This window comes from Pelodiscus sinensis, chromosome 18 (assembly GCF_049634645.1).
Source record: "Pelodiscus sinensis isolate JC-2024 chromosome 18, ASM4963464v1, whole genome shotgun sequence".
NCBI lineage: Eukaryota > Metazoa > Chordata > Testudines > Trionychidae > Pelodiscus > Pelodiscus sinensis.
This window is the reverse complement of record NC_134728.1, coordinates 28,547,318-28,570,589: the sequence shown is the minus strand read 5'-3', so window position 1 is coordinate 28,570,589 and position 23,272 is coordinate 28,547,318. Positions and strand designations below refer to the sequence as shown.

The 23,272-nt window shown below is 43.4% G+C and overlaps 1 protein-coding gene across 7 annotated transcripts in view; it reads right to left on the bottom strand.

Annotated features, from left to right (window-relative positions):
• The window catches only part of PTPRT (protein tyrosine phosphatase receptor type T), a 1,030,325-nt gene that overhangs the window by 209,965 nt on the left and 797,088 nt on the right, over positions 1 to 23,272 (bottom strand). The window lies entirely within an intron of this gene.

Here is a 23,272-nt window from a genome sequence, read left to right as displayed (position 1 = left end):
ATGTCTACAATGGAAGGCAGAAGAACAGTTTGACTAGTTTTCACTTTTGCTGACTTTTACACGTTGACAGCACTTTTGTTGTCAAACCTTCCAAGTGTAGACATAGCCTAAGTAACTGTTATGAGGTTACAAAGATAACATATTAGCAATTTTTCTTCTGCTGCTGTGTAAGAGAACATAAGGGACTGATTGATTAATGGGCTTTACCAGTTTAACAAAAGGCGGAGAAGCCTACTGTCATACACAAAAGATGCATGTAATTATACACCTAATTTGCATGCACCACTGTTACAGTTAATCTTGCCTGCTGCACTTTGATGTGGTCGTTTGTCCCAGATAGCCTTATAAAACACAAAAACCTTCTCTCATTTATATTCTGGAAATGAAACCAGGCTACCATTGTATTAAAAATGACTGCTCAGCAGAGAATACTACCAACTCCACATGTTGCATTAAAGTTCCTAGTGAAAACCAGTCTCTGGAAACCACGATCCTGAAAACTTTGATGCTGGCAGCAAGAAAACATTTCAAAATCAGTATGAGAATGTGAGAATAATATTTCAACCAGCAAAGATCTTGCAGGTCATGAGGGAGATGGACAATTACAGACTTGAAATCCTGGGCATCAGTGACAGCAGAATGATAGAAACGCTTCAAGCAAGAGAAGAAACATCTCATTGATTCAAGTCATAGTGGCCAACATACGCTCAAAGGAAATAATGCTCATGATGACAGATTATATGAGAAAAACACTTATAAACTGAATAGCTATTAACCAACCACTATTCATCACATTCCAAACCAGTCCTAACAATGTCAATCATAAAGGATGTTTCGGCATCCTTATAAGCCTCATTCCATGAGGGTTAAGGGATGTATCAAAATAGGGCATTATTTCAAAATTTGGCACTGTGTAGATGCGCCAAATTTCAAAACAGCTATATTGAAATAGAATCGAAATAAGATACACAATTTATATAGTGCAAATTGCGTATCTTATTTCAACTTCAGGGTGCTGAGTAGACGCACCCATAGTGATATATGTTGACATATATGACTACAAAGAATACCAAAACAGGATTTACTCCTCGTGATAAGGGATTTTAATGTAATGAAGAATATGATAACCACAGAAGGGTAAGAGCAATGAAGAAGACCCAATTAGAGATAATTAACCAGAATGGCCAGAGTCTCACTAAATTGTGGTTGGTGTCCAAGCACCCTGTTCTCTCATAACGACATACATAAACAACCATTGCATTCCAAAGAGGATGGAGAGAGGCTGTTCTCGGTAGTGAGGGTTGGCAGAACAAGGAGCAATGGTCTCAAGTTACAGTGGAGAAGATCTAGGCTGGATATTAGGAAAAACTATTTCACTAGGGGGGTGCTGAAGTACTGGAATGGGTTACCTGAGGAGGTACTTCTCCATCTCTAGAAGTTTTGACTGGCTTGATAAAGCCCTGGCTGGGACGGTTTGGTTGGGGTTGGTCCTGCTTTGGGCATGGGGCTGGATTCGATGACCTCCTGAGGTCTCTTCCAGCCATACGATTCTATGATTCTATGATTCACCAGATGGCAAAACAAACAAACAAACAAACAAACAAACAAACAAACAAAAAACAGACGGGTTACATCTGCCTCCACTCAAATGGCAGGTCATCTGTCCAAGATGGAAAGGCTTAGTGACCGGAATCTTTGCATTACCAAAATGAAATTAAAACAGAGGTTTAAAACAGGAAGCAGCCAAGAAAATCAAAAGCATGGAGCTGAAAAAAAAACCAAAACAGTACAAAAGGGAGAAATTCCATCTTGAACTAAGGAACAAAACTGTGGCACTGGCAGAGACACAACAAGGTAAGGCACCTACTGGACCTGAAGAAAAATGGGCCGAGTTCAGAGACAATGAGACTCAAGTTGCAGCAGACATAGCTGGATATTGATATAAACAGAGCAAGAAGAACTGGATAAGCCAAGAGATGTGGTGTCTTCTTGAGAAAAGACAAGCGCTCAGTGGAAAATTCTTCAATGTTAACACCAATGGAATATTGGAAAATACAAATGAAGAGTACAACAAAGCAGACAAAGCAGTGAAAAGCAAGAAAAAGATAAACAGAGATAGGTTGAAGAACTGGCAGATGAAGCTGCTACTCTGATTGTAGTGAAATCACCATACTGTTTACCAATTGACTAAAACCTGTGTGGAAACAGAAAATATGCTTACAACTGAGGTAGAATAGAACAACAAATGGGCAGAGCATTTCAAAGTTCTCAATAGACCCAGTCCTAGCTCAGCACCTAGTGTGATGAAATACATGAACCTGACCAACATCACTCAAACAGAGATGTCAAAAGTACAGGCTGCAGTTAAAAACATGAAAAAAAACACATCAAGAGATGATCACATCACAGCAGAAAGGCTAAGAGTACTTCACATACCATTCAAATGAAACAGTGGATGCTTGGAATAATTGCCAGAATATCCAAAGAGTAACTGCAGCTACTGGAGAAGTGTCACACTGTTCTTGGTTGTAGTGAAAGTCATCTAGGGTACATCTACATTGCCGGCTAACGTAGGCATTTGAACTTGCAAATGAAGCCCGGGATTTAAATATCCCGGGCTTTATTTGCATGTTCCCGGGCGCCGCCATTTTTAAATGCCCGGTAGTTCGAACTACCTGTCCACGGTTACACGTGGCATGGACTAGGTAGTTCGAATTAAAGCTCCTAATTCGAATTACCATTAAACCTCCCTGCAGGAGGAACTACGGGGCAGGTAATTCAAATTATAGGGCATTTTAAAATGGCAACGCCTGGGAACATACAAATAAAGCCCGGGATATTTAAATCCCGGGCTTCATTTGCAAGTTCAAATGCCTACATTAGCCACCCTAGTTTGAAGTAGGGTGGCAGTGTAGACATACCCCTATAGTGTGATAATACACAGGGTGAGAGAGGCAATGGATGGAAAATCTAGGGAAGAACAGGCTGGATTCAGGCCCAAGAGATCCTGCATAGACTAGATATTAACAAAAAGACCATCCTAGAAGGATGTATCAAATGGCAGGCTTATTCTCACATTTAATGGATTTTTAAAAGGCATTTGACAGCTTGCATCAGCATATATTACTCCACCTTGCAGAATTCCAACTGAAAGCTTCATCAAGTGTATGTACAGTGATGCAAAGTGAGCTGTAAGAGTGAACAAGACATCAAAGTGATTTAATGTGCACACACAAATGAAATTAGGCTGTATTCTTTCTCTGCAGTTGTTTGACACTCCTATAGACTGGATATTGAAGATGTGTATTAGCAACACAAGTATTGGCACAATATGAGTAGCTGTCAAATGTCTAGAAGACCTAGACTTTGCTGTGATAGCATGCTGTTTAGCAATACTCCTGAAAACTACACACAAAACAGACACCTTACCAAAAACAGCAGGCCAAAAAGGCTACATCTAGACTGCAAGCGTCTTTCGAAAAAGCCTCTTTCAAAAAAGAGTGTTTAGATTACAACCAGTACTTTCGAAAAAGCAAGCATCTTTTTCAAAAGAAAGCACCTAGGAAGCCTGGATGCTCTCTTTCAAAAAAGCACAGTTTGCATTACATAGCGCCTTTTTTCGAAAGAGTGCTTTCGAAAAAAGGCGCCCTTTCTCATAAAATGAGGTTTTCCGCAGTCGAAAAAACTGCCGCAGTCTTTTGATTTACTTTTGAAAGAACACGGCAGCAGTCTAGATGCAGTTTCGAAAGTTTTTACAAAAAAAAGGCCACTCAGGAAGGGAAAAGAGCCCAGATCTGAACTAACAATAATTTTGTGTTCGTCTAAAACCAAAGCCAACCCAAGCTATCTTTTTAGCCTATGTCCACTGAATCCATACCATCACTAGCACTGCAAATACCTCCCCCTACAGGCAGATTATGCTTTACAGTATGAATGCCTTACATATCTTGCCATGTTGTTGAGGTCAGAAGAGTGACTCTGTCAGACTCATAGACTCATAGACTTTAAGGTCAGAAGGGACCATTATGATCATCTAGTCTGACCCCCTGCACAACGCAGGCCACAGAATCTCACCCACCCCTACCAGAATAATCCTCTCACCTATATCTCAGATATTGAAGCCTTCAAATACTTTGAAGACCACAAGATGCAGAGAATCCTCCAGCTGTGATCTGTACCCCATGCTACAGAGGAAGGCGAAAAACCTCCAGGGTCTCTGCCAATCTACCCTGGAGGAAAATTCCTTCCCGACCCCAAATATGGCGATCAGCTAAACCCTGAGCATGTGGGCAAGACTCACCAGCCAGACACCCAAAAAGTTCTCTATAGTAACTCCTATCATCCCTCCATTGACCTATTTACCACTGATAATGTATGGACAATTAGTTACCAATATCATGTTATCTCATCAAATCATCCCCTTCATAAACCCATCTAGTTTAATCTTGAAACCAGATAGATCTTTTGCCCCCACTACTTTCCTTGGAAGGCCGTTCCAGAACTTCACTCCTCTAATGGTTAGAAACCTTCTTCTAATCTCAAGTCTAAACTTCCTACTAGCCAGCTTATATCCATTTGTTCTTGTGTCCACATTGGTATTAAGCTTAAATCATTCCTCTCCCTCCCTGGTATTTATCCCTCTAATATATTTAAAGAGTGCAATCATGTCCCCCCTCAGCCTTCTTTTGGTTAAGGTAAACAAGCCAAGCTCCCTAAGTCTCCTTTCATAAGACAGGTTTTCCATTCCTCAAATCATCCTACTGGCTCTTCTTTGTACCTGTTCCAGTTTGAATTCATCCTTCTTAAACATGGGAGACCAGAACTGCACACAGTATTCCAAATGGGGACTCACCAATGCCTTGTATAATGGCACTAACACCTCCTTATCTGTACTGGAAATACCTTGCTTAATACATCCCAAGATCGTATTAGCCTTTTTCACGGCCATGTCACAATGGCGGCTCATAGTCATCCTATAATCAACCAGGACTCCAAGGTCCTTCTCCTCCTCCATTACTTCCAACTGATGTGTCCCCAGTTTATAACTAAAATTCTTGTTATTAATCCCTAAATGCATAACCTTACACTTCTCACTATTAAATTTCATCCTATTGCTATCACTCCAATTTACAAGATCATCCAGATCTTCCTGGATGATATCCCGATCCTTTTCTGAATTGGCAATAGCTCCCAACTTTGTATCATCTGCAAATTTTATCAGGACATTTCCACTTTTGGTGCCAAGGTCAGCGATAAAAAGATTAAATAAAATTGGCCCCAAAACTGATCCCTGCGGAACTCCACTAGTAACCTTCCTCCAACCTGACAGTTCACCTTTCAATATAACCCGCTGTAGTCTCCCCTTTAACCTGTTGCTTATCTACCTCTCAACTTCCATATTAATCCCTATCTTTTCCAATTTAACCAATAATTCCCCATGTGGTACTGTATCAAATGCTTTACTAAAGTCGAGGTAGATTAGATCCACTGCATTTCCTTTATCTAAAAAATCTGTTACTTTCTCAAAAAAGGAGATCAGGTTGGTTTGGCACGATCTACCTTGTGTAAAACCATGTTGTAATTTGTCCCTATTGCCATTAACCTCAATGTCTCTAACTACTTTCTCCTTCAAAAATTTTTCCAAGATCTTGCATACTACAGATGTCAAACTAACAGGCCTATAGTTACCCGGGTCGCTTTTTTTTCCCTTTCTTAAAAATCGGAACTATATAGCAATTTTCCAGTCAAATGGTACAACCCCTGAGTTTAGAGATTTATTAAAAAAAATTGCTAATGGACTTGCATGTTCATGTGCCAGTTCCTTTAATATTCTTGGATGAAGATTATCTGGGCCCCCCGATTTACTCCCATTAAGCTGTTCAAGTTTGGCTTTTACCTCAGATATGGTAATATCTACCTCCATATCCTTAGTCCCATTTGTTATGTTACCATTATCCCTAAGCTCTACATTAGCCTCATTAAAGACTGAAGCAAAGTATTTTTTCAGATATTGGGTCATTCCTAGATTATCCTTAACCTCCACTCCATCCTTAGTAATTAGCAGTCCTACTTCTTTTTTTTTGTTTTGTTTTTTTCCTATTTATATGACTATAAAACGACTATAAAACCTTTTACTATTGGTTTTAATTCCCTTTGCAAGGTCCAACTCTACCTAACTTTTAGCCTGTCTCACTTTGTCTCTACATGCTCTAACCTCAATAAGGTAGCTTTCTTTACTGACCCCTCCCATTTTCCACTCCTTATATGCTTTCTGCTTTTTCTTAATCACCTCTCTGAGATGCTTGCTCATCCAGCTTGGTCTAACACACCTGCCTATACATTTTTTCCCTTTTCTTGGGATGGAGGCTTCTGACAGCGTCTGCAACTTTAACTTAAAATAATTCCAGGCCTCCTCCACCTCAAGATCCACAATTTCTTTAGTCCAATCAACTTCCCTAGCTAATTTCCTTAATTTGTAATCCTTAATGATTACACAGTTTCCATGAGTATTTACTTCATTAAAAACATTAAAGAGGTCTCTATCCATATTCAAATTGGATCCTGGTGGTCTATAACACACCCCAAGCACTATCCCAATGTGATTTTTGCCCAAACGGACTCTGTCTTCTCCATTCCATCACTTTTTATTTTTTTACAATCTACCTCATCTTTGATGTACAATGCGACTCCACCACCTTTACCCTTATTTCTGTCTTTCCTAAACAGCACATACCCTTCAATACCTGTACTCCAGTCATGCCTAGTATTCCACCATGTTTCTGTTATTCCTATAATATCTGGTTTTACTTCCTGGACCAATAGCTCTAGTTCCTCCTTTTTGTTACCTAGGCTCCTCGCATTGGTGTACAAACATCTTAATTTTTGCTGTTTGGCCTCATTCACATTCTTTACCCAATTTGGCACGGACATTGTACCTCCAATATGACCTATTAGACTAGTGTACACCCTACCCTTCCTCATGTACATTCTCCTACCCCAGCTATATCCTTTCTTACTTCGTTTTCCTCCCTCTCAGTGTTAAAATCTAGCGTAGAGATTACCTGGACATCTTCCAACCGTCCCCCCCAAATTCCTAGTTTCAAGCTCTATTAATCAGTTGAACTAGCTTCCATCCTAGAAGTCTATTTTCCTCCCTACTTAGGTTAAGTCCATCCCAAGAGAACAGTCCTCTGTCCATAAATGCCTCCCAGTGACCATAAATCCCAAAGCCCTCCTTATAACACCACTTTCTAAGCCATCTATTGATCATCATAATCCTGTCACATCTTAGTTGCCCTTCTCTAGGAACAGGCAGAATCCCGCTAAAGATCACCCGAGCCTCAATTTCCTTAAGCGTCTTCCCCAGCTTAGCATAGTTTCCCTTAATTTGTTCCAGCGAGAATCTAGCTGTATCATTTGTTCCTACATGAAGGATGATCAACGGATTCCTTCCTGCTCCCTTAATAATCCTCTTCAACCTCAGTTCCACATCCCGTATCTTAGCACCTGGCAGACAGCACACCCTTCTATTCTCTGAATCAGCTCTGGTTACTGGCCTATCTATTCTTCTCAGTAAGGAATCCCCAATCACATAGACCTGCCTTTTCCTAGTGACAGTGTGATTCTCTGATCTATCTCTTGGTTACTCTGGCTGCAAGTCCTTGCTATTCCTATTTTCCCTTGTAATCCTCTTTAACCCATCCTGTATCCTCCTAATGCTCATTATTGGTGTTGTCTCCATTAACTCTTCCCCTTTATCTATGGGACTAGCCACTTTTCTCTTCTTCCTTACCCTTCTATCTTCATTATCTACCTGCTGTACCCCTTCTTCATTCTCCAGCTCCACATACCTGTTCTTGAGCTCTATTTTTCCTTCACTGGCCCATCTTTTCCTCTGCCTGGTTCTCTGAGTCACATGCTTCCACTGTCCATTTTCGTCGCCCAGCAATCCCCCCTCTGAGGCCTTTGGTCCTGCTTCCATCCGCATATTTAAGCTTTCCCCTTGAGCCATGTCATGCCTTTGCTCCATCATCTGCTCAAACCCCCTTCTAAACTCGACCAGCGTTTCCACCTGCATCTCCAGTCCTCGGATCTTTTCTTCCATCAACTCTATCAGGCGGCACTTCATACAAACAAAACTCCTTTCAGGTACCCCCTCCAGAATCATGTACATACCGCAGCTACCACATCCAATCATCCTCCTTGTGTTCTCTACTACTTGGGCCATGGCCACTACTGCCTCTGTGTTTTAGCTACTTTCTCACCAAAATCCTATTAGTCGGGTGAACACAAAACCAGACAAAAACACCCCCTCCACAGCAAAAACAAACCTCAATCAAGTTCCAATATCCAAACTCCCCTTACAAACTCCCACTCAAACTCCCCTCTTTACAGCTCTGTTTGCTGGCTCCTGTGCCGCTGTAACTATCTATGCCTCTGCCTGACTAGAAGGCTACCTTTATAGGACCCCTAATCAATTAAGCCCCGTCCCCTAATCAGGGATCAGCTTCTTTCCCAGCACACTACCCCTATAAGCCTCTACACATACAAACAATACAAATACAAAACCAAATACCAACAGAACTCCCACACAAACTCCCCTGTTTACAGCTCTGTTTGCTGCTCCTGTACTGCTTCAGTAATCTGCGGCAGGATTTTCTTAGCACTTATGTCTTTAAATAATCTTGTATATGTCTCAAGTGTAATGAATATTGCATAAGTTACCATAAGTAACAATGATGCATTATGCCATGTGTGTTCTGGAAGTGACAGTAGGGCATTGTGTGTGGCTCAACAGCTTGCTCCCTCCGACAGCAACAATACCACACATTTTTCAAAGAGTAACTGTTCAAATGGCACTTTTTTACAACAAAGTGTGGGACCAAGTACCCGTGGCCCTAGCATAGGTGCATGCCAATAGGGTGGGTAGCTGGCAAAGTGCCTTTGCCTCTGTACATACTTTGCACAAAGACAAGGAACAACCACAGTTCTCATGCTCTGCAAAAAGCAAGAAAAGTGGCAATTCACCTGTAGCTATAGCATCTCCCAATGAAACAGCCTGTGGGGTGGTGCGCTTGTGTGACCAGTGTGGGCATCTACTTGTGCTTTCTTAGGAATCACAGAATCATAGAAGACTAAGGTTGGAAGAGACCTCAACAGATCATCCTATCCATACCTCTTGCCCCCACTCAATGAAGGACCAATTCTAAATAAATCATTCCAGCCAGGCATCTGTCAAACTTGGCTTTAAAAACCTATAGGAATGGAGATTCCACCATCTCCCTAGGCAACCCATTCCAGTGCTCCACCACCCTCATAGTGAAACAATAATAACCAACCTACACTTCACCAACTGCAAATTAAGTTCACTGCTTCTTGGTCTGTCATCTGCCACCACTGAGAATAGTAGTACCTCCATCTGCTTTAGAACCCTCCTTCAGGTAAATAAAGGCTGCTATCAAATTCCCCTTCACTCTTCTCTTCTGCAGACTAAATAAGCCCAATTCCCTCAGACTCTGCTCGTAAGTCATGTGCCCCAACCCCCTAATCATTTTCATTGCCCTTTGCCACATCTTTTATGGAGTGTGGGGCCCAAAACTGGACACAATACTCCATATGTGGCCTCACCAGAACCGAATAAAGAGGAATAATAACTTCCCTAGATTTGCTGGCAGTGATCCTACTAATGGACCCCAATATGCTGTTAGCCTTCCTGGTAACAAGGGCACTGTTGACTCATATCCAGCTTCTCATCTCCTGTAATCCTGAGGTCCTTTTCTGCAGAACTGCCACTTAGCCAGTTTGGTCCCCAGCCTGTAACAGTGCATGGGATTCTTCTGCCCTACATGCAAAACTCTGCACTTGTCCTTGACTCTCACCAGATTTCTTTTAGCCCAATCCTCCAATTTGTCTAGGTCACTCTGGACCCTATCCTCCAGTGTATCTCTCTCCCCAGCTTAGTGTTCCTTCTCCTACCACAACTCCCATTGGGCCTACACACTGCCATGACCACCCTGTCATTCTGCCATGCAAGCTTGTTCCCAAATTTATCTCTGATTCATGTCTATTGGTTCACTGACCTCACTAAAAGATCGTTCAACTCTGAACATTGCCGAACCAATATTGCTACAGAAGGAACAGCTGTATTCATGTATGCCACATACATTGTCACCTAGAATGGCAAACTACTATGAAACTCCATAATCATTATTGTCAGTGATGAAATATAAAACAGAATGAACATAAGATTTAATTTCACAGACTAGCCTCAGCCTGCCATAAAGACCACAATAATCTTGTTGTGATTTATAAATTGAGCAAATAGAACCTGCAAAGTCATTGATAGAGAGTGGACATGGAATATCAAAGTAGTATTATGGCAGGCCAAAATTAATAGTAGCTATGTTAGTCTGTAACTTTAAAAACAATGAGTAGTCCTATGGCACCTCAGAGACTATAAGAAATATATAATGAGCTTTCATGGAAAAAACCCACTTCTTCAGATGAGATACTATATATATTTTTTCTTAGTCTCTAAGGTGCCACAGGACTACTTGTTTTTTTCAAAAGTAGCAGGACACTTTAATACACCAAGTCTCATATTTGGTTTTGGAAAACATTTTCACACAGTTCTACAGCTCCTTCTTAGCTATCAAGTTCAACAGCAAGCAGGAGAAATTAGTCAATTCTGAGAAAAATAGGTGAGAAACCAAAAAGGAAAGCTTGTTAATGATGACATAACTGATCTCATCTGAGCACGTGTATATCCCGTGAGAAGACAGGATACAGTGTATTCTGTTTGCATTTACATCTGCTAATTGCTATATTTAACAGAGACAAATGGCACTTATTAAAAGACAACACTTTGGTACTGCCAAAAACAAGGGCAAGCACTCCATAAACAAGACATCTGGACTGCAGAACTATACTCCAAAACATTTAATCTAAGGAGTAACATGCCACCACAGCAAGGCTGTGTCTACATTGGCACCCCTTTCTGGAAAAGGGATGCTAATGTAGACTTCGGAATTGCAAATTCCGCGGGGGAAGTAGGAATAAGAAATCCTCCGGAAAAGGGCTTATTTTCTGGAGAATCACGTCTAAGCTGGCGCTTTTCACCGGCTTATCCCCAAGCCGGAAAAAAGTGGCAGCCATGTAAATGCAAATGCCGCAGGAGATATTTAAATCCCCCGCGGAATTTGCAATTCCGAAGTCTACATTAGCATCCCTTTTCCGGAAAGGGGTGCCAATGTAGACACAGCCCAAGGGAGGACAAGACAGCCAGCCAGCTAGCCTTGGAGTTTATAATGGGTCTGAGAAACAGGACCCCTGGGTCTGTATTCCTAATTAGGTTTGATCAAAATTTTTCCATCTAGGTTATATCCTGACAGAAAATTAGGTTTTCAAGAAAACTGAACAGTGACTGTTATGCATAATAGAAAATTTGTTCAAACTTTCCACCAACCCCCCCCCCCCAAATTTTTCCAACAAAAAGTTTTTTTTCTTATTTAAAAAAGAAATTCTGATCAACTCAGTCAGCCAAATTTTTTGTGACCACAGATAGTTTTAGAACTCTGTCAGTTTGCACAACAGCAAAATCGGAATAAATAGAAGTAAATCCCAATTATCCAAGGGACACATACGCACACAAACAAATCTCCAGATAGAAAAAATGTATGTTTCAGAAAAATGAAAACTGTCTTCTAAAATTTCTGTTCTCTGAATTCTGGATACATTTTTTTGAACTGTTGAGATAATTGGAGTTAATTCTACTTTCCAGCCTCATAAAATTAGTGTGGAAATTAATTAATGATTGTAAAAATCTTAGTACAGGCAGTCCCCGACTTACGCGGATCCGACTTATGTCGGATCCGCAGTTACGAACGGGGCTGCCCCAGAGTACACGGACTGCGGGACCTCGCGGTCCTGCCGCCCGTGTACTCTGGGGCTTTCTCTGCGTCTCCTTGGTCTGCAGACCAGGAAGACGCAGAGCAAAGCCGTGGAGGGGGGGGGGGCTCGGGCAGCGGGGCATCCCAGGCGCGCATGGGCTGCTCCGCTGCCGGCTTCCCCACGGCTTTGCAAAGCTGCGGGGGGGCTCAGGCAGTGAGGCAGCCCAGGCGCACCTGGACTGCTCCGCTGCAGGCTTCCCCGCGGCTTTGCAAAGCCAATGGGGGGGCTCGGGCAGCGGGGCACTCCAGGCGCGCCTGGGCTACTCTGCTGCCGGCTTCCCCGAGGCTTTGCAAAGCGGCGGGGGGGCTCGGGCAGCAGGGCACCCCAGGCGCGCCTGGGCTGCTCCGCTGCCGGCTTCCCCAAGGCTTTGCAAAGCCGTGGGGGAAGCCGGCAGCGGGACAGTCCAGACGCCCCGCGGCTGTCCCGCTGCCGGCGTCCTCAGAGGCTTTGCTCCCCGTCTCCCTGGTCTGCTGGTCTCCAGCAGACCAGGGAGACGGGGAGCAAAGCCGCGGAGGACCCAGGCGGCGGGACCGCGGTGCGTCTCGGTCCGCCGCCCGTGTCTTCCTGGTCTGCTGGGGTGGGGGGGGGGGCGCAGCTAGTACGCCCCCCCCACAGCAGACTAGGCTTTTCTCTGGACGCCTGTGGCAGAGCAGCTGGGGTGCTGCCAGTTGGTCCCGCAGCGCCGCTCTGGGCGCTACTGGTCCAACCCAGCAGCACCCCAGCTGCTCTGGTCCTGATTCAGCCGCTGCTGGTCAGTTTCAGCAGCGGCTGAATCAGGACGCCTGGGGCAGAGCAGATGGGGTGCTGCTGGGTTGGTCCAGTAGTGCTGAGGAGCGGCGCTACTGGAGCAACCCAGCAGCACCCCAGCTGCTCTGCCCCAGGCGTCCTGATTTAGCCGCTGCTGAAACTGACCAGCGCTGACTGCAGGAAGCCCAAGGCAGAGTTGCTCTGCCCCGGGCTTCCTGGAATCAGCTTCTGATCAGTTTCAGCAGCAGCTGACTTGGGGACGCTTGGGGTTCTTAAGTTGATTCTGTATGCTGATGTATGATTCAGTGGCTGAATCTGGACGCCAGTTCCGACTTACATACAGATTCAACTTAAGAACAAACCTACAGTCCCTATCTTGTACGTAACCCGGGGACTGCCTGTAATCTCCATACACAAGGTTCTATATATTATGTGTAGAGTACAGTTACATTGTTTTAAGTGTGAAAAAGATTATGACTGGAAGGCTAGTCAAAGTCAGGAGGTGCCAAAGTTGAGGTTTCAAGAGCAGGGTTCATCCAGTTTATTTCACTGTAGACATTTTATAATGCAAGCAATAACATATTAAGGTACACATATTTTAACTGGAAAAATCAAGAATTAAATACTATAGCACATACATCAATTGCACCAAGTTAAAACTGGTCTGAATGCTTTTGCTTTATTATTTGAATTGCGATGCCTCATCAGTCTATTAACACGTTTCAGCATTTAATTTTCTCATTTTCTATATCCCTTTCCCTTTAAAGATTAATAGACTTGGTTTGGCTTAATATGATGAGCTTCTAAATGGTTCCATTTAGGTTTTCAAGATCACATCTCACTGACATCTCAAAGAAAGAAAGGAGAGTAGCAAAATATACACATTGGACTTCAGAAAAGCAGACTTTAACTCCCTCAGGGAGTCACTAGCTGCTTAGATCGATCTAGAGAGGCAAATGAGTGCGACCGGAATTGCAAATCAAGCCCAGGATTTAAATATCCTGTGCTTGATTTGCATGTTTCCAGCCAGTCGCCATTTTAGAAATTGACTAGCCCGATGTAACTGTCCGCGTCTACATGCGACAGTGAAACGGGATTCTGATTTAAAATCCCTAATTCGAATTAGGCAGTAAACCTCATTGCAGGAGGAATATGACCTAATTCGATTTAGGGCTTTAAATCGGAAGCCCTTTTCACTGCCACGTGTAGACGCAGGCAGTTACTTCGGGTTAGTCAATTTCTAAAATGGCGACCGGCCAGGAACATCAAATAAATCACAGGATATTTAAATCCCGGGCTTGATTTTCAATTCCGGTCGCCTTCATTAGCATCCCTAGATCGATCTGGGGGCTAGTGTAGACATACCCTCAGAGAACTATTGGGCAGGATTCTCTGGGATGCTTACATGAAGGGAAAAGGAGTCCAGGAGAGCTGGCAGTATTTTAAAGAAGCCTTATTAAAAGCACAGGAAGAAACCATACCAATGAGCAGCAAGAAAAGCAAATATGGTAGGCAACTAAATTGTCTTACCAGAGAAATCCTTGGTGAGCTTAAACACAATAAGGAAGATTACAAGAAGTGGAAACTTGGACAGATGACTACGGAGGAGTATAAATATATTGCTCAAGAATGCAGGGGAGTTATCTGGAAGGTGAAAGCGCAATTGGAATTGCAGATAGCAAGGGAGGTGGAGGATAACAAGAAAGGTTTCTACAGACATGTTAGCAATAAGAGGGTGATCAGAGAGGGTATGGGGGCCTTACAGGATGAGGGAGGTAACCCAGTGACAGATGATGTGGGAAAAGCTGAAGTACTCAATGCTTTCTTTGCCAAGACGGCTAATGGCATATTAAGGTGCATTAGGAGGAGTATTACCAGCAGATCCAGAGAAGTGATTATTTCCCTTTATTTGGCTCTGGTGAGGCCACATCTGGAGTACTGTGTTCAGTTCTGGGGCCCCCGTTATAGAAAGGATGTGGACGCACTGGAGGGGGTCCACCAGAGGGGGACAAAAATGATGAGGGGGCTAAAGCACATGACCTATGAGGAGAGACTGAGAGATTTGGGTTTGTTTAGTTTTCAGAAGAGAAGAGTGAGGGGGGATTTGATAGCAGCCTTCAACTTCCTGAAGGGAGGTTCCAAAGAGGATGGAGAAAGGCTGTTCTCAGTAGTGATGGATGGCAGAACAAGGAGTAATGGTCTCAAGTTACAGTGGGAGAGGTCTAGGTTGGAGATTAGGAAAATATATTTCCCTAAGCGGGTAGTGAAGTACTGGAATGGATTACCTGGGGAGGTGGTGGAATCTCCATCCCTAGAGGTTTTTAAGTCTCAGCCTGGCAAAGCCTTGACTGAGTTGATTTAGTTGGGATTGGTCCTCCTTTGGGCAGGGGGCAGGACTTGATGATCTCCTAAAGTTTCCTCGAGCTCTATGATTATTTTATGATATGACATGCACTGGATGAAGAAGGGGCAATTTATGCTTCCATTTGCTGCTGCTGTTTGGAGGTGGACAGTTCTACAGAAAAGGGTAACAGTGCAGGACAACATATTTAATTTACCAGTTCTATCTGAAATAGAAAAAGATAAAAACCTACGTAAAAGGAAAAGTTAACATCTGAGAATTTACAGATGACAGGTGAAGTAAAAAATAGCAAGACTTCTTCAAACAACATCCACTAGTGGGTTTTTTCCCCTCATAGACTCATAGACTTTAAGGTCAGAAGGGACCATTATGATCATCTAGTCTGACCCCCTGCACAGTGCAGGCCACAGAATCTCGCCCACCCCTCTTAGAATAATCCTCTCACCTATATCAAAGATATTGAAGCCCTCAAATACTTTGAAGGCCCCAACATGCAGAGAGTCCTTCAGCTGTGATCTGTGCCCAATGCTACAGAGGAAGGCGAAAAACCTCCAGGGCCTCTGCCAATCTACCCTGGAGGAAAATTCCTTCCTGACCCCAAATATGGCAATCAGCTAAACCCTGAGCATGTGGGCAAGACTCACCAGCCAGACACCCAGAAAGTTCCCTATAGCAACTCCTATCATCCCTCCATTGACCTATTTCCAACTGATAATGAATGGTCAATTAGTTACCAAGATCATGTTATTTCATCCAACCATCCCCTTATCATAGAATCATAGAACTGGAAGAGACCTCAGAAGGTCGTCAAGTCCAGCCCCCCGCTCTAGGCAGGACCAATCCCATCTAAATCAACCCAGCCAGGGCTTTGTCAAGCCGAGACTTAAACACCTCTAGGGATGGAGACTCCACTACCTCCCTAGGTAACCCATTCCAATGCTTCACTACCCTCCTAGTAAAATAGTTTTTCCTAATATCCAATCTGGACCTCTCCCACCACAACTTGAGACCATTGCTCCTTGTTCTGCCATCTGTCACTACTGAGAACAGCCTCTCTCCATCCCCTTTGGAACCTCCCTTCAGGAAGTTGAAGGCTGCTATCAAGTCCCCCCTCACTCTTCGCTTCTGCAGACTAAACAGACCCAAGTCCCTCAGCCTCTCCTCGTAGGTCATATGCTCCAGACCCCTAATCATTTTGGTTGCCCTCCGCTGGACCCTCTCCAATGCATCCGCATCCTTTTTGTAGTGGGGGGCCCAGAACTGGACACAATACTCCAGATGTGGCCTCACCAAAGCCGAATAAAGGGGAATAATGACATCTCTGGATCTGCTGGCAATGCTCCTCTTAATGCATCCTAATATGCCATTAGCCTTCTTGGCTGCAAGGGCACACTGTTGACTCATATCTAGCTTCTCATCCACTGTAACCCCCAGGTCCTTTTCTGCAGAACTACTACTTAACTGGTTGGTCCCCAGCCTGTAACTATGCTTGGGATTCTTCCGTCCCAAGTGCAGGACTCTACACTTGTCTTTGTTGAATCTCATGAGATTTCTAGTGGCCCAATCCTCCAATTTGTCTAAGTCACTCTGGACCCTATCTCTGCCCTTAAGCGTATCTACCTCTCCCCCTAGCTTAGTGTCATCTGCAAACTTGCTGAGGGTGCAATCTATCCCCTCATCCAGGTCATTAATAAAGATATTGAACAAAACCGGTCCTAGAACCGAACCTTGGGGCACTCCACTAGAAACCGACCGCCATCCTGACATTGAACCGTTGATCATTACCCGCTGGGCCCGGCCTTCTAGCCATCTTTCTATCCATCTTACCGTCCATTTATCCAATCCGCATTCCCTTAACTTGCTGGCAAGAATATTGTGGGAGACCGTATCAAAAGCCTTGCTAAAGTCAAGGTATATAACATCCACTGACTTTCCCATGTCCACTGAGCCAGTTACCTCATCATAGAAGCTAATCAGATTGGTCAAGCACGACTTGCCCTTTGTGAATCCATGCTGACTATTCCTGATCACTTTCCTCTCATTCAAGTGTCTCAAAATGGATTCCTTTAGAATCCCTTCCATGATTTTTCCAGGAACCGAGGTAAGACTGACCGGCCTATAGTTCCCTGGATCATCCTTCTTCCCTTTTTTGAAGATGGGCACTACATTTGCCTTTTTCCAATCATCCGGGATTTCGCCCGATCTCCACGACTTTTCAAAGATAATGGCCAAAGGCTCCTCAATGACATTTGCCAACTCCTTCAGTACCCTTGGGTGCATTAAGTCTGGACCCATGGATTTGTGTACGTTTAGTTTTTCTAAATAGTTCCTAACCTGTTCTTTACCCACCCTCTTACAACCTGTTCTTTTAATATTAGGAAGTATTGCTCTAGGTCAATCAGTCATTTACCATCTCTCCTACATAGAATATCTTATTGGCAGCTTGACAATAGTTCCCCTTGAATCTGTTAATAAGTAAAGGTAGAAATGGGTGGAACTTCACTAGACAACTAAAATACCAGTAAGTGAGCATATTCCGAATTGACTTTCAAACCTTTACATATTTTATGCCCTGAACTTGGAAAGATTCACACATGTACTTAACTTTATACTGTATTAGAAACCAACTGGAACACTTGTGTGTAAAATTAACCATGTTCCCATGTCTTTCCAAGATCAGGACATTGTTTTTAATTCCCCTCACCAACCCCTCACTAACCTTCTCCTCAAGCAGGATTAGGCCCAATTAGGAAATTGCAGGTTTTCAACTCTAACTATTGTAACCCCCTTTTTCCTCCCTGGGTTACTTGGGGGCAGGTCACACTCACAGGTGTGTCTGGGCACCTGATGTTTTTAACATAAAAGGAGATCCTGAGTACCCCAGTGGTGATGTTGTTTAATTGGGGATTCCCTATCCATTCCCTAGATGCAGTCTCTTGCTTCTAAGGAAATATTCAGTGGTGGCGTCTCCCCCTGGCTGTCCCAGTACACATTTAATGGTGTGCCTTGAGAGCCTCCAAGAATAAAATTATTCTAGCAATAACCTGGATCTAACTCCAAAACAACAATTATAAATAATATACATCCAATTGATTAAATTAGAATTAATACACCTTTACTTAACAACTTAAGGAAACGGAGTTTAACAGATTAAAAGTGAATAAAATCTATTAACAAAGTGCACAGAAAGAAAGGAAACTTATCTATGTGGCATTTATACTGCCTTCATTTATCCCACCCCGGAGTGCACTCCTCTGGATTCAAAGTCCCAGATGCTTGCGTGGACACACTTGGTCTGGAGCTGGAGTGAGCACTGTGCGGGTTCTGTGTGTATCAGTCCAAGCAGGCAGGCAGCTGCAAAATCCCTCTGCCACTGGAGCAGGCCCCACCTCTGCCAGCAGCTCTGGTTCCCTGGGCAGATCACTTTGGCTCTTATTGGATCCCATGCCAATTTGTCTTCTGCCCTCCATCCTAGGTGCACTTTTCCAAACAGCCCAGTTACTCACAGTTACCTCCTGTACAAGTTTATGTAGGCCCTTCCCAGCCACAGGCACAGCCACAGCCAGGATCTCTCCCCTGTTGGGACAATCAACAGCAGCTCCCAAGGCAGCCTGCTAGATCCAAGCCCCAGAACGCTCTTAGTAACAGGCTCTAGCTGTAACACAACAGCTCCTGGCTTGGGAAAGGCTCCACACCAGCAGCCTGTCTTCTGTGTTCAAAATGGAGCCTAGCCTAGCTCTCTCTCTCGCCATGCATGGAATTGCATGAACATGCATATAGTACAAGTCATTAGAATAAAAAAAAATCAACGAGAAGCTCTTCAGAGTCCATCATTGCTTCAAAAATAATATTTCCATTGATTGGCGAGGCACTACTATTCATGCTCATGACCTGAAAACATCATTCACTTGGACTACCAGATTGCAGTAACAAGTCAACATTGTCTTCCATTTTATCTCTGATTGAGTTATGAAACCTCCTATTCAGAGAAGAATGGTCCAGAATATTAACTCTGTATTTAAAAGCAAAAGTGAACTCTGTATGGCAGAAGTGAAAAACAGTGACTGCATGAAATAATTCTAAGAACCTTTAATTTCTGTGCTTAGTAAAAACTCCTCAGACAAGACTGATCGAAGCCAGAAAAGTCTCCATCTCTGTATGCATTAGCTGCCTCATACACTGGAGACAATCAGTGACAAATCTGACAAAGCAGTTCCCTTATGTCACGTGAAACAGTTAGCAGGGAGACAGAAAGTTAGGGTAGCATGATTCTGCCAACTTGCATTGGCCTCCCCTTTTGACAGAGGTAACATTGAAGGGCTCTATGTCTTCCACATGAGTGACAACATGTGGATAAAGGATGGCTAGATAAAGGATGGCTTCATGTGGCAAATTCACTTATGCTTTGTAGAAAGAAAGGAACATGCTTCTTAGCCAGTGGCACAATGGCATTCAGTACATAACGATTAACTACCTGAACAACACATTGAAGCCAGAGGTGAAAATAAAACTCTGATCTTCAGGTGAAGGCTTCACACGATGAGTTAAAGAAGTTGCCTTGCTAGATGCATCTAACTATAGGTATTTCCTTTTTATTGCCCACAGCTCTGTGTGTCATATCACGTATGCGAACATTTCTGTGAAACAAACTGTAGTTAATTGTACTTCTCACCCTTACACTCTCATGAACGCATAAACCTAGTTTGTTTTTGTTTTGTTTTTAATTTAAAACTCTGACACATTTCAGTTCAGCATCTGGCTTTTGACAATCACTTGGAGGGAAATTCACATACTTTGGAAGCAGGTGTTTGGTACAACAAAGCCAAAGTCTATTCTGTTTCACACATGTTCTATTGACACCCTTGTCTGGCAGCAGCATCACATAGAACAAATCTCCTGCAACAGTCCAGACAAAGGAATTCAGTGAAAAATGACAATCTTATTCAAATTGACAAAAACAAATACAGCATTACACAACAGAAGGCAGGAAAGCTCATGATCTGATTTTGCCGCAATTTGCCACACTTGTTTTGTATCCAACTGTTAATTATGTCCTTTTCAACATAACAATAATGGCTAATGGTAACAGAGTAGACAAGAATGTTGATTGAACACAGCTCACCATGGATTGTGAGGTTGAAACAATACCATTCTATTGGCACCCCCTCTGCTAAAGCTGCTTTTTGACTCTATTCAGAAAGTGTTTAAAATTAAATGCCTACTAGAGACTCTGAGGCTATGTCTACACCGGCGGGTTCTTGCACAAGAACCCACAGAGTATCCACACAGTGCGCCCACTTTTGTGCAAGAAGATTTACAGTAAAGCGTGGGAAGAGAGGGTTTTTAGCGCAAGCCCTCTTGCAGAAGAGTTCTTGTGCATGAGGGCATTGTGGACATGCGGCAGGGGTTTCTTGTGCAAGAAAGCCTTATGGCTAAAATGGCCATCAAAGCTTTCTTGTGCAAGAGAGCGTCCACACTGCCAAGGATGCTCTTGTGCAAAAGCACATGGCCGTGCGGATGTGTTCTTGTGCCAGTGTAGACATAGCCTGAGTTTCCAGAAGAAGATATTACAGTTCAGTGGGCAAAGGTGATTTCTAGTTCAAGGTTCCAGGTGTGGAAAGAAGATTTTGTCATTTCAAAATTGTGAGTAATTAATGGGACTTTGGTTTAATTTGGGGGCAAATACCTCTTTGAAAGCTTTACACATCCAGGAATAACATGTGGCCACATTTCCCCCCAGTTTCAATGGGGTGCTCATTATTACATTTGAAAGTTTGCAGGCATAAAAAGCTAAGGGGCTGTTTCTACACTGGCCACTTATTCCGGAAAATCAGCCGCTTTTCCGGAATAACTTGCCAGCTGTCTACACTGGCCCCTTGAATTTCCAGAAAAGCACTGACGATCTACTGTAAAATTGTCAGTGCTTTTCCAGAAAAACTATGCTGCTCCCATTCGGGCAAAAGTCCTTTTCCGGAATACTGTTCCGGAAAAGGGCCAGTGTAGACAGCACAGATTTCTTTTCCGCAAAAAAGCCCCAATCACGAAAATGACGATCGGGGCTTTTTTGCAGAAAAGCGCGTCTACATTGGCACGGACGCTTTTCCGGGAAAAGTGCTTTTCCGGAAAAGCATCCTGCCAATGTAGACGCGCTTTTTCTGGAAATACTTATAACGGAAAACTGTTCCATTGTAAGCATTTCCGGAAAAGGGTGCCAGTGTAGACATAGCCAGGGTGTAATTTTTCACTAACAATGAATTGCAGGCTCTGTTGATATCATAGTGAAAGACCCGCTTGATTTGTGGATACATTTGGACACTTAAAACTGCAAATAATCAAATTCTGCCTGAAGACACTTCTGGGAACAATGGTGAACCTGTAATTACTAGGATTTTAAAAATGTAGTCTGCAAAATACAGGCCATGTTTTAAAAACTGGCACAAAGTACTTTGTCCTGACACAAGGAATAATACGGATATTCACCTGGAGATTCAATTCTGCTTCTGGATCTGTACACAGCAGAGGGCAGTCTATCACACAATACTTATTGGACATTTTTTCTATGCTCAGCACTTAAATTGCATTCTGAAAACACACATGCACCTGCTGTATAAAATAAATTGTATGAATGCAAGAGGCAATTATCTTCATGCTTCATGAAGAATTTACATCACGATTACTTGCTGTGTATGCAAGTGTATTTCACATATGCAGAATGGTCCTACATGTATTTTAAGATAGACCTTTTGAATATTTGGACCTAAAAAAATCCAGACTCATTAAGTGAGTAAGTACCACCTGCAGCCCATATATTTCTTCCTGTAACTGACAAGTTGCAAAATAAGCCCGGTGACACAGTAGTAGTCAGACTCCACATGTCCCTGCACTGGTTTGTAAACTGAGTATACAGAGCATAAGAAGTCTTCCTGTTGCAGAATTTCAGGAAATAAAACCTCACAAACCACACATTGCTCCAGCATGCCAGGTGAAATCTGCATTTCCATTCATATTGTCTATTTATGGCATATTATTTTGCACTTGAGAAAATACAGTTTTTCCTTCACTGGGGATCCATTCACAAGCAATCAATTAACATGCAAAGGGTAACTAACTAGACACAAACATGTACATGCACTTTGCTCTTTTCTGTCTAAAGGCAAATCTAATACTGAATTACATGAATAACGTTGAAAGGAGAAAAACATTAGCTGGTGAGGAAACCAAGAGGTTTGTTGCTCATAAGTTATGGTGCAGGTACCTTGCAACGGGAATCCTGATAAATGCTGGCAGTAAACCTAGAACATTTTAAATGCTTATTAGCTTTGCTAGTCTATTAAATCAAGCCCAACACTGTGTGACTGTAGATATGTTTTCAGTGTGATGGGGTTACAGCGTCACTGTGGAGTCTGAAGTGGTATGTAAAGCTTAAGACTAAGTCTAGACTGCAGGCTTCTTTCAGAAGAAGCTTTTCCAGAAGAGATCTTCAGAAAAAACTTCTTCTGAAAGAGAGTGTCCACACTGGATGAGTGGATTGAAAAAATCATCTGCTTTTTCGAAACAGAGCATCCAGATTGATTGGACACTATCTTGCAGAAAAGACCACCCGGAACCACTTCAGGCAGGGCTTTAGATCACCAGTTGCTTTTGAGTGCTGGTGCTGGAGCCTAGCAGAGACACGCACTTAAAGGGACCCCCATGAACAGCTGTTTCTCTGCTTCTGCTGTGTGCTTGCCTACCTCTTGGAGGGACAGCAAAGCTCTTGAAGTGTCTGCTGTGGTCGCCCAGCTTTTTGGATGCCACCGCTTTTCTCTTGGTGCTTTTCTCAGTTTTTGCAGCACTTTCTGCCGGCTGCCTTCCTGGTTGAGTTCAACCCTGACCTCATTCTGGGGATCCTCTCCATGGGTGTGGGAGCAACACCCTTACAACCGCAACCCACAGAGATGCATATCTGGAGGCTGGACATCAGTTCTGACTGGTGGGACGACCAGCAGTGGCTCCAAAACTTCCACATGTGGAAGGCCTTTTTGGACCTGTGCACCTGGCTCGTCCCTGCCCTCCGATGATGCGACACTCACCTGCAGCTCGCCATCCCCCTAAAGAAACGGGTCGCAATAGCCCTCTGGAAGCTCGCCCCACCAGACAGCTACCGGCCAGTGGGGAACCAGTTCAGCATGAGGAAGTCCACCATCGGGGCCCTCCTCATGGAGATAGGGCACT